Below are 11,456 nucleotides of genomic sequence, written 5' to 3' on the forward strand. Positions count from 1 at the left end.
TGAGGGTCTCTCATTGACCAATGGTAGCAGATGGCCAGGGGAGTGGGAATTACCACTGGAGAAGAGGGGAGGTCTCCTGTAATGTATAAATGGATATGCTGGAGAGAGCTTCTGGGAACTAGATTGGGAAGGGACCTGTGGGGAGAGGAACCGGAGGGTGGCTATGGAGTGGGATGGTGTGGGAGAGATGCTGTGGTGTGGATCTGGTGTGGAACTGCTGTAACTTCTCAACTTTGCCTGTCAATAAAGCCTTAGGACACCATTGAGCCTGCCTGGACTTCACCTACTTTACGAGAAAGACCCACAGAACTTCTCATACTTTGGTAGCTCAATGCCTCCTAGAGTGTACAAACAGCAGCTCACGAACCAGTGCTCCGCTGAAGGAATAATCGTAAGATCCCACATTTTTGGGGGCTCGTCCGTTGGTACATGGTTAATTCTGTTTTAATGACAGTTATCTCCATTTCAAAGAACTTGGGACTTCTTCAATTTTTTCTTCGGTGGGGCCCTGGGTGGGTTCTGGGCTTCTGGCACAGGGAGGACACGTTGTGCTTTTTGCTGTGAGTATCTGTGGGATTTTTTTGTGACTGTGATTGCCCTGCAGGGGGGTGCCAGCTTTGACGACAAAGGACAGGACTTGATGCGTGGTGGGGAATGGCCTACTGGGGTGTGGGTAGACGTGGCACTGGTGCTTAGGCGCTGATGTGCTAGGTTTTTTGGGCTTTTTGGGAATGGGCTTAGACAGTGTAGCTTATTGGGGTTTTAAGGGGTAGTTTCCATTTTTTTCTCCTTTATTCTCCATTTTCGTTCTCTCTCTTTTGTTCAATGTTTAAGTTTCAGGTTGTTGTTAAGCTGAACTGAGGCCTGCTAACCTTAATTTAGCAGTAGGACAATTTTCGTTGTTTATTCTGTGAATTTACCTAATTCAGTAGTTCCGTTTTGGCTAGGATAGTTTGACTCTTTTTCATTGAACAACTTTTCTTTTTTCCCTTCTTTTTCTTGTTTGTTTGCTGGCCTGAGTGTGAATGTCAGGGGGTTATTCTTTTTGATTGTGTGTGTGTGTGTGTGTGTGTGTGTGTGTGTGTGTGTGTGCGCGTGTGTGTGTGTGTGTGTGTGTGTGTGTGTGTGTGTGTGTGTGTGTGTGTGTGTGGGTGCGCGTGTGTGTGTGTGTGTGTGTGTGTGTGTGTGTGTGTGTGTGTGCGCGTGTGTGTGTGTGTGTGTGTGTGTGTGTGTGTGTGTGTGTGTGTGTGTGTGTGTGTGTGTGTGTGTGTGTGTGTGTGTGTGTGTGTGTGTGCCTTGTGAGATGGGGGATTGACCCCTGGGGTGTTGAGACCAGCTGTGTGTGTCGTTTACTACTTTGGGACGATTGGCGTTAAGGGGTTGGTTGGTGTTTTTGGGGTTGTTATTTGTTTGTGAAACATAATTCTTGTTATAATTCTTATGTTTCACAGGGGGGGAGTATGATATAAGAGAAACATAATTCATGTCATGGGATTTTAATGTGACTAAACAATTTTGAAGATTACATTTTAATAGTAATTTTAACTTTTTAGTGCGAAAACAACAACCATAATCTATTTTTTCACATTTAATTTTTATTTTCATAAAACTTTAGGCTGGGACATCAAACGTAAAGGGGTTTCATTTTGATTTTAACTATAGTGGGATTGTTTAAGTCAAGCAGACATTGTTTGTGATTGACGATTGAGTGAGTGATTGACGTGTGTGTGTGGAGAGGAATGTGAGTCAGTAAGATCGGATCAAGGGGGGTCGTTTATCTTTGGGGGGATCTGTGAGTTCTCTCTCTCTCTGTCTGTATTTCACTCGACCGCTGATCTCTTTCTAAATCTTTGTTTTCCTGTTTTTACTGGCTTTCCTAGATAGCCGTAAAACATGCTGCATCTTGCATGCAGTCGATATCTCTCTCTCTTTCTCCCTTTGTGTGAGAACACCAAACTGCAGCTTTAGGAAGGGATACAATGAGTGTCCTCTCCGCCCATTTTTTAGCCTGAGGGCAAAGTCTTTAATTTTTACTTTTTAGTAGTTTTTTTAAGAATTCATTATGGATTCAACTGTCTGTCACACACCAGTTGAGATCATTCAGGAGTCTAGCTCATTGGGCATCTTAGACATCTCGAAGAAGTGGGCAGTAAGATGGTGTGATCTAGAAACTTCATGGCCAGAGCAAGGAAGTTTTGATTTAGACCTTATTAAAACAATGCAGGTTTTAGTCCGTACCTTCAGGGCAGAACAGAAAACGGGGAAGAGAAGGAGAAAGAGACAGTTAGAACGGGAGGTGTTAGATTTGTTTTTTAAGGAAGCTGAGAAGAGGTTGATGGTTTCACACCTGTCGGTGTGTGAAGAGACACAGCTGCCTCCAACCATTTATCCCCCTCCTACTTTTTATGGGGACCCTGTGCCACACCTGCCCCTGCCACAAGGGGCTGCAGAGAACAAACTGTTCCCCTGCGCAGAGCCACCCCGCATGGTGACTGGGGCGGCAGGAGAGGATCAGGAGTTGAACTGCAGGAGGGAGGAGAAACCAGAGAAGTTGCTGAGGGGAGCGGAAGGCCTGCCTGAGGAGCCAGTGAGGACAACAGCAGCTCCTGGACCAAGCACGGAAACCAGTCACAGAGGGGAGGATCCAGTGAGGAGAGCAGCTGATCGAGGGCGTTCTGGTGTTTCTCAAGCCAGAATCCGAGCGGAGCACAGGAGAGGAGCGGCTAACTGTCGCAGTGATGACAGCAGACACCGTGAGTGTGACATCGGGCACCGTGAGTGCTACAACCGACATCGGGAGCATGCCAGACACGGCAGGAAGTGCAGAGAGCGGTCCTGGCTACCGGACATCAGCACAGCAGAGGACGACTCTACAGAGTCTCAAGTGGACAGCGACAACGACAGCAAGGACATTACACGTGGACATGAACAGAGAATGCTTTTTGAAACGCTAACCTCTGTGGGAGCTCAACTGGAGAAACACCACAAGATGTGTTCTCTTTTGAGTGAACAGCTAAGTGAACTTCGGGCAGCAGGAGCTGACATGAAACTGACATTTAATGACACTGTGCGGAAAATTAAGGAGTTTCAAGCTGGAAAGGGGAACCACAAGGCTGGAACAGAGACATGCAAACGGATGGATGACAGGGATGACAGCTGCTATGCGAACCGTTCGAGACGTGTGAAGAGGGTGTGGCAGTCGCCTAGCAGGAGCAGAAGTCCTTCACCCAGCAGGGGGGAGGCTAAGCGGCAATACACGGCTGTGCAAGCCCCAGTTCTTATCACGAACCAGAACCTGGAGCACAGGCCATGGTCTAACACGGACATGATCACCGTTGAGTCCCAGCTACCCAAATTGGAAGATGGTGCGTTCCCATGGATTGCCAAGTTTGATGAACTCCTGGTGGGCGTACAGGTGACAATGGGTGACTGGAGAAAGTTGATAGATCGCCTAGCAGGAGCTCACGTACTAGGGGACCTCCTGAGCGCTGCTGGTCTGATCGACCATTTCACTTCTGGAGCCGGAGAGGACGACTTGTATTCCCAGCACAGAGGGATCTTGTGCCGCGCACTGAAAGATCATTATCCCACGTGTATGCACCCAGACGCTATACTGATTGACAAGCTGGGAGAAAATGAAAACCCACGTGTCTTTGTATCCCGAGCATATCGGAAGTGGAAGGATGTCACGGGAGCGGAGGCCGACCGTAACCCCAGGGACGAAGCTGTCATCAGAGGCAAGATTAGAGCAGGACTCCCAGAAGCAGCACGGGCTAGGCTGGATATGGTGGTGGGGTTACCTAACATGAACACGCCCACTTACACCACCCATGTGAATCATGCAGTTAACTTTGTGCGTGAATGCCAGGATACACAGAAGGCAGAAGATCTGGACATAATCCGAGAACTGAACAAGACACAGTTGATTGCCGCGAAGCAGAATGTGACAATACAAGCCGCAGTCTTAGCTAAGGGCAACTCACACGCTGACCAAGTGGGGCCCCAGGGGCCACCCATTTCACAGTATCCATCTCCGCAGGGGGGACCCACCTTCCAAGACTCAACTCCTGAGACTACGAAGCCTCAGGGCACTGTACCTGGCTACCAGCCAGTCAACTCCCAGAGATTCGGAGGGTGTCATTCCTGTGGGAAACCAGGACATTTTGCAAGAGAATGCAAGACTCCACCCAGATTATTCCCACAGCAGCAGAAACGATGTTACACTTGCAACGAGACTACACATTTCTGGAGAATGTGCAAGAAAACGATGGACCGGCCACCGCCCGGAACGCAGTGTCCACCATGGAGGCGCAACGCCCAACAGCGAGAGCAAATGGAATCATCCCCTGGAGAGGGCGATCTCCAGATGGGTCTATTTTATCGACAGGTTACGAACAACTGGAGGAAAGTGGACTATGGTGACCTACAGTGGAGGAAGCCAGCCATAGAAGGAGATGCTGCAATGATGGATCCAATCGATAACGAGCCTGGAACCGATTGGCGAGACATGGGCAGTTTGAGATGAAGATGAGAGCAAGCATCATATCCTTGCGGCTACGCCCTTTCCCCTGATGTGTCATCCCCGTTCCCCTGTCAGAAGATGGATGACAGTTCTTGCCCTGCCCCAGTGTCACTTTTGACACCTTGTGCCGTGGATCACTCTATCTCTACCTCTACCACCCTATCTCTATCTTTATTCTAATCCCTATCTCTATTCTATCTCTAATCTCTATTCTCTACTCTACTTCTAACTCTTTATCTATTATCTATTCTCTATTCTTGCTCAGTCACGATGGACAGTATTTTTTGTGCATTTTTGTGTACGAAGACCAAAGAAGAAGATTGTGTTTTTCCATTTCTTTTAGCATAGGAAAAGGACAATTCCCTCGTAGTTAAAGTGTGTGTAAATGAATACATGCACAAGTCTACATTTCTCTCCTCTAAATATCATGGTGATTTTTTACATCCACGCCATGCCCAGAAAAAAGGAGAGGTCTTTTTATTATTATTTTTGTTCTGAGTTATGCTTTTAGGTATTGATGTGTTTATGATGATGATGTGTTAACTATTGACCCACAGGTGTTCAACTGTCCAGGGGGGGACACCTGAACTGTGAGAATGGGGGTGTTTTTTTTCATATGGATATTCGGTTCCTATAACAGGAAAGATATTTATATGAAAATATTATTTTATGATATTTCAAAATTATAATATTCCAAAATTATGATATTTCTGATTATGATTTTGTGGCAGATCAATCTGGCAGATGAATCTGCCAAGGGGGGATTGTGGTAGCCTACAGCATATCATATTTGAAATATTATATACAGAACAGCCTCACCCAGTTGAGTGTGAAAGGTTAAAGTGTGTGCTACAGAGCCAGCTGTCTCTTATCTTATTCTAGACCATAGTGGCTTTGTTGTCTTTGACTGTCCCGACAGTCAAAGGCTACAACCTGCTGGGTTTATTAGATCACAATCAACAACAGTGAGTCGTTAAGGACTCACATTTGGAGCAATTCAGACTTTAAGACCTCAAGGTAGCAGCCATCTGGCTACTGTCTTCTATCTCCTTTTAGACAAACCACAACAGTGACGCAACATTCCTCTGGTTTGGTCAGATTGATCTTTTGGGTCAAGAATGACCCCTGTGGACTGTAAACAGAGGGCCACAGGGAAGAAGCCATAAAAACAGTGACCCCAGGCATACTGTATGTGGATTAATGCACCAACAGGGCAGCTGTTGAGCTTGTCAAATCCTTCTACGAAGAAGTTCTAAAATACAGGTCTAAATGTTCCACCATTTACAGGGTTTATCATTGGTTATATTGTGTAATATTATACTAACTAAATAATCAAGTAAGTTGGTGAAATGTGGAGTTAATAAGATCATTGGTACAGCTAGAGTTAGCGATAGGCAGTCACTATCTGCCCTCTGGTACTCAAGGGAGACCCCCTGGTGATTCTAATGAGTTGCTGGCAGGCTGACCACGCCTGACATACCCAAATGTTCCTTTATGATTTATTCTTTTCAACATTAACCTTAACTCTGCGGATTAACATGATGACATAACTGTAACATTACTTGTGTTAGAACTTCAATATAGGCAACAGTTATTCCTTAAGAGTTGACTCAACAGATTAGTCTTCTCTCCTGGGGTGCAGGGGGCTGCAGGGGGCCATACCAAGGTGTTTGAGGGTCTCTCATTGACCAATGGTAGCAGATGGCCAGGGGAGTGGGAATTACCACTGGAGAAGAGGGGAGGTCTCCTGTAATGTATAAATGGATATGCTGGAGAGAGCTTCTGGGAACTAGATTGGGAAGGGACCTGTGGGGAGAGGAACCGGAGGGTGGCTATGGAGTGGGATGGTGTGGGAGAGATGCTGTGGTGTGGATCTGGTGTGGAACTGCTGTAACTTCTCAACTTTGCCTGTCAATAAAGCCTTAGGACACCATTGAGCCTGCCTGGACTTCACCTACTTTACGAGAAAGACCCACAGAACTTCTCATACTTTGGTAGCTCAATGCCTCCTAGAGTGTACAAACAGCAGCTCACGAACCAGTGCTCCGCTGAAGGAATAATCGTAAGATCCCACACTACCATGTATCTTGACTCATATCAGTTTCTCTCGATGGCCAGGTGTGGGAGGTACCATTCTCCAGGTAGCAGGTGTATGTTTATGCAATAGCCAGTGTGTTGTTTCCCCCCAACTTTGTTCTATTAATTCAGTACACAAGGAATATTTTGTAAACCATAATCCCATGCATATTTCAAAGCATTTATTCGTGTAGCCTATTTATTTTAAACATGTCCTAGTCTTAGTCATCCTGTAGAAATGGCCCGTATCACTTTCCAACATTATCCAACTAATATCCATCATTTGGAGATCCTGTTCTGGTGGTATTTTCTTTTATCTTCTTAAAGTACCTTAATACTTAACACATAATACTTCATAAAAAAAAAGAATGGATGTTTGCGCTGCCTATGGGTGGGTATTTTACTACTATAATGGTACTAGGTAGTATGCCTATTATTTTTGCCTCCATCTGAAAAGATGTTGTGCCAGCTAGGGACCCCTGATGCAGATTTACAAACGGAGTAACAGACCCCTGAGTGCTGGGGGTCCCCGGACCCCACTTTGAGAACGACTGGTCTAGAAAATCACCTGGCGACGGTGTTGCCATGGCAACTTGGCTCAGCAAACACTGCTTTGTCGTCTGAGAAGAGGAGACTTCCCTACTCTGTTCTCGTGGAAGCATACAGAAAGTAATAGCTTATCGCCGTCATCCAGTGACAATGTCAAGGAAAGTACAGATGCTGAGAGCATTCGTCAACGAAAGGCTAACTGTGGCTGTTGAAGAGATATTTGTGGTTTTTGAAAGAACGATAACCGAATACGAGCATGAAGTTTTCCGTTCGAAAGCAGAAAGCGAGCACAAACAGAGACAGCTCGATGCCGTTATAAGGAGTGAAAACCAGCTAAACAGAACAGGTGGGTACAAATAAACTATTTTTGTTCGCATAGCTTTTTCCTACGTAGCCAACCACTTTGTGTAGGCTATCAGAAGTTTCAGAACCGTTGTTGTTGCTCTCCTTAACCACCATAGCTCCATTCAGTAATCTACACAGGCAATCGCTCCACAACTGCCTAGCAACAACATCTTTGTTGCCTAGCAACAACTTTAACCTGTTAATCACTTAAAGCCTATTTGTACACTAATGACTAGTAGTCACTAATCAGTAATCACTATATTTGTTATCACCCCATGTTTGTTATTGCGACCGTTAGGTCGCAGTTTAGTTGCGACCGTAGGTCGCAGTTTAGTATCAAAACCTCCACCGGCCGTCCGTCGGTCGGTCGGTCGGTCACACGTCACACCTTTGCCCTGCTCATATCTCCGCATCAGTATGACATCACACTGCTGACATCAGTATGACATCTCACTAAGTCTGACCTCACAAGCCCCATATTTGGACACGAACAACATATAACTCCATATGTTAAACAGTTGGTTGCTAGGGTAAAAAACATGGTTGCTATGGTAAACAGTTGGTTGCTAGGGTAAAAAAACATGGTTGCTATGGTAAACAGTTGGTTGCTAGGGTAAACAGTTGGTTGCTAGGGTAAAACCATGGTTGCTAAGGTGGTTGCTAACGTACACTAACAGACCAGCAACAACAGACTGTTGCCACAGCAACGTACACAAAGGTTTGTGTACACATGTGGTGTGATGTCATACTGATGCGGAGATATGAGCAGGGCAAAGGTGTGACGTGTGGCGTGTGACGGACGGACGGCCGGTGGAGGTTTTGATACTAAACTGAATGGGACACATCATTCAGTTTAGTACACATCATTCAGTTCATACAGTTTAGTATGAACTGAATGATGTGTCCCATTATATAAGACCGGTAGATAATGCCGGTCTTATATAAGGGTCATTTGTGTACGGTGTGATGTCATACTGATGTCAGCAGTGTGATGTCATACTGATGTCAGCAGCTATGTCTCTATATATGGAGTTATATGTTGTTCGTGTCCAAATATGGGGCTTGTGAGGTCAGACTTAGTGAGATTCGTCGGTTATCTCCATATATGGAGGGATGTGTTGGTTATCTCCATATCTGGAGATTCAACCTTCAACGATTTTGACATCTTGTTACTAATCTGTCGGTAGATAATGCCGGTCTTATATAAGGGTCATTTGTGTACGGTGTGATGTCATACTGATGTCAGCAGTGTGATGTCATACTGATGTCAGCAGCTATGTCTCTATATATGGAGTTATATGTTGTTCGTGTCCAAATATGGGGCTTGTGAGGTCAGACTTAGTGAGATTCGTCGGTTATCTCCATATATGGAGGGATGTGTTGGTTATCTCCATATCTGGAGATGGCCTATTTGTGGAGATAAGCGACCAACGGTCGCTTATCTCCCGATTAGGGAGTCTTACTGGTATCAAAACCTCCACCGTCCGTCCGTCCGTCCGTCCGTCGGTCACACGTCACACCTTTGCCCTGCTCATATCTCCGCATCAGTATGACATCACACTGCTGACATCAGTATGACATCACACCGTACACAAATGACCCTTATATAAGACCGGCAAGAAACAGTGGTCTAAAACAGTGGTTGCTATGGTAACCAGTTGGTTTCTAAGGTAAAAAACATGGTTGCTATGGTAAACAGTTGGTTGCTAGGGTAAACAGTTGGTTGCTAGGGTAAGAAAACATGGTTGCTATGGTAAACAATTGGTTGCTAGGGTAAACAGTTGGTTGCTAGGGTAAAAAAAACATGGTTGCTGTGGTAAACAGTTGGTTGCTAGGGTAAACAGTTGGTTGCTAAGGTAAAAAACATGGTTGCTATGGTAAACAGTTGGTTAGTAGGGTAAACAGTTGGTTGCTAGGGTAAAAAGCCAAACCAGTACTTGGGATTTGTTGATGTAAATGTTCACATAGAGTGTAATAATTGGTAAAACAAACTTTTGGCCTATTTGTGGAGATAAGCGACCAACGGTCGCTTATCTCCCGATTAGGGAGTCTTACTGGTCTAATCCTCATGTGAAATTAATGTATGGTAGGCCTTTCTTGCATTAGATCATTTGAACAGATCCATGTTCCTACACACTCTCACTCTCCAACCGACTAATCAAAACCCACATAATTAACTGCACCTGCCACTTTTCCAAGTGTAAAATTGGGTCATCTCTTAAAGGAGTGATCTCTTAAAGGCACACTACATGTTGACAACTTGACATAATATGATTGTGGACTCTGAACTATTCTGAAGTGCTCAAACGGAAGTGTCTATTACACTCTTCACTTAATAAAGATGCTCAGGTCAGTTGACTGAGTTGAGATGATGCCTAATGTCTCTGTGCTCTGTATTCCTCTGACTTTATTCTTCACTTCAGTTTCTGGTACATGCATAGAAGATACAACACTGCGAGTTACTCTGCCAACACTAAGCGGAACGCTCGCCCCAATACACATTCGCCTTTTTTTTAGCAGAAAGGTCGCCCCCAGCGGTGGAACACTCCCCTCACTTGGCGTGGTACGCTTGCCCCCAGCGAGGCAGAACACTCGCCCTGCTTGGTTAGAACCAATCTGGCTAGCCATCGTCAAAGAAAAGGTCTTTTTGAGCTCAGTTAGTCTGTTCTTGAGAGACTATGTTAGAACAGACTACAGCCCCAAAACAAAAAACTATGTTGTGTAAAGCTGACTTGAGCCACCAGCCGGCAGACGAGCAAGTCGCTGTGCTGAATGTTGTGAAGTCCACTCGGTGCTGTTTGAGTCACGACAGAATCGTAAATCGTCGCTGGTGGTTCCGACCGGGTCCAACCATTCCGAGGTCACCGAATTTGTGGGTCTGAATGTTACCAGGTTGCTGGATTTGACAGGGGCAAGTGGACTGGGGTCCGCTCAATATCCCGACGGGCCTCTGTTCCGACTAGCGTCGGCAGGTTAGTTACTCGTCACGGTTACTGAGGTTAAGTTTAGGGTTAAGGTTAGAGTTAGGGATAGTTTTAGTGTCGGACTTTGGCCAGGTTGAAAGTGGTAAACAGGTTTTAATCACTACCTAATTACTTGCGCCAGCAGAGCGCACAAGTACTACTTTCGGTGCTGTCTGTTTCCGTTTCTGGACGTCTCTTTGAAATAATACTTTGAATTTTCATTTCCCAGCTTAGCACTCTTAAACTGCGGGAATCCTTTATATAGTCTGGTGTAACATTCTCACTCATATAGAGAGAAGGGTGTTGGTTTTCCCTAGAGATTCTGAATGAGCTATGCCTGTTCAATTAAATTATGATAATCTTGCATGATGTTCCTTCACAGAGATAAGGGGGTTGGTTTTCCAAAATGTAATTTAACTTAAGTATTTCACTCTTCTCTCAAGACACTCTCCAGGTTTTGGTCAGTGGAGTGGACGAGTTTACCCCAGTGAAACAGGAGCCTATCCCCTGTCTGGGCAAGGGGGATCCAGAGCCTCCACTGATTAAGGAGGAACAAGATGAACTACCACTTGGGCCAGAGGAGAATGATGTCTTAACAGTGACAATATTGTCAGGGGAAATCGAAGCTGACTATGATGATGGAGAACCTCTGAACTCAGACTTAAGTCAAAACCAAAATGAGGAAATCAGGAAGACAGTGCCACTAGCCAGTACATCACGTTCAACGTGCACCTCAACTCCACTGATTAAAATAGAAAGCAATGGAGACAACAATAGAATATCAGAACTAGACAAGAATCTAGATTCAGTCTGTAACGCTGGACCATTTGTTGTCTCTTCAGACTGTTGTGAGACTGGAAATGTCGGGGAGAATAATTTGGAGGTGACTATGGACTGCGAGTCAGATTCAGATTCACTCACACTGGATCCAAACAACATGCCGAATTTTTCGGTCCAAAATGAGTTCATGGCTTTGGGATTATGTAATGATCTAAAATCAC

The sequence above is a fragment of the Nannobrachium achirus genome, assembly GCF_963921795.1.
Source record: "Nannobrachium achirus genome assembly, chromosome: 20".
NCBI lineage: Eukaryota > Metazoa > Chordata > Actinopteri > Myctophiformes > Myctophidae > Nannobrachium > Nannobrachium achirus.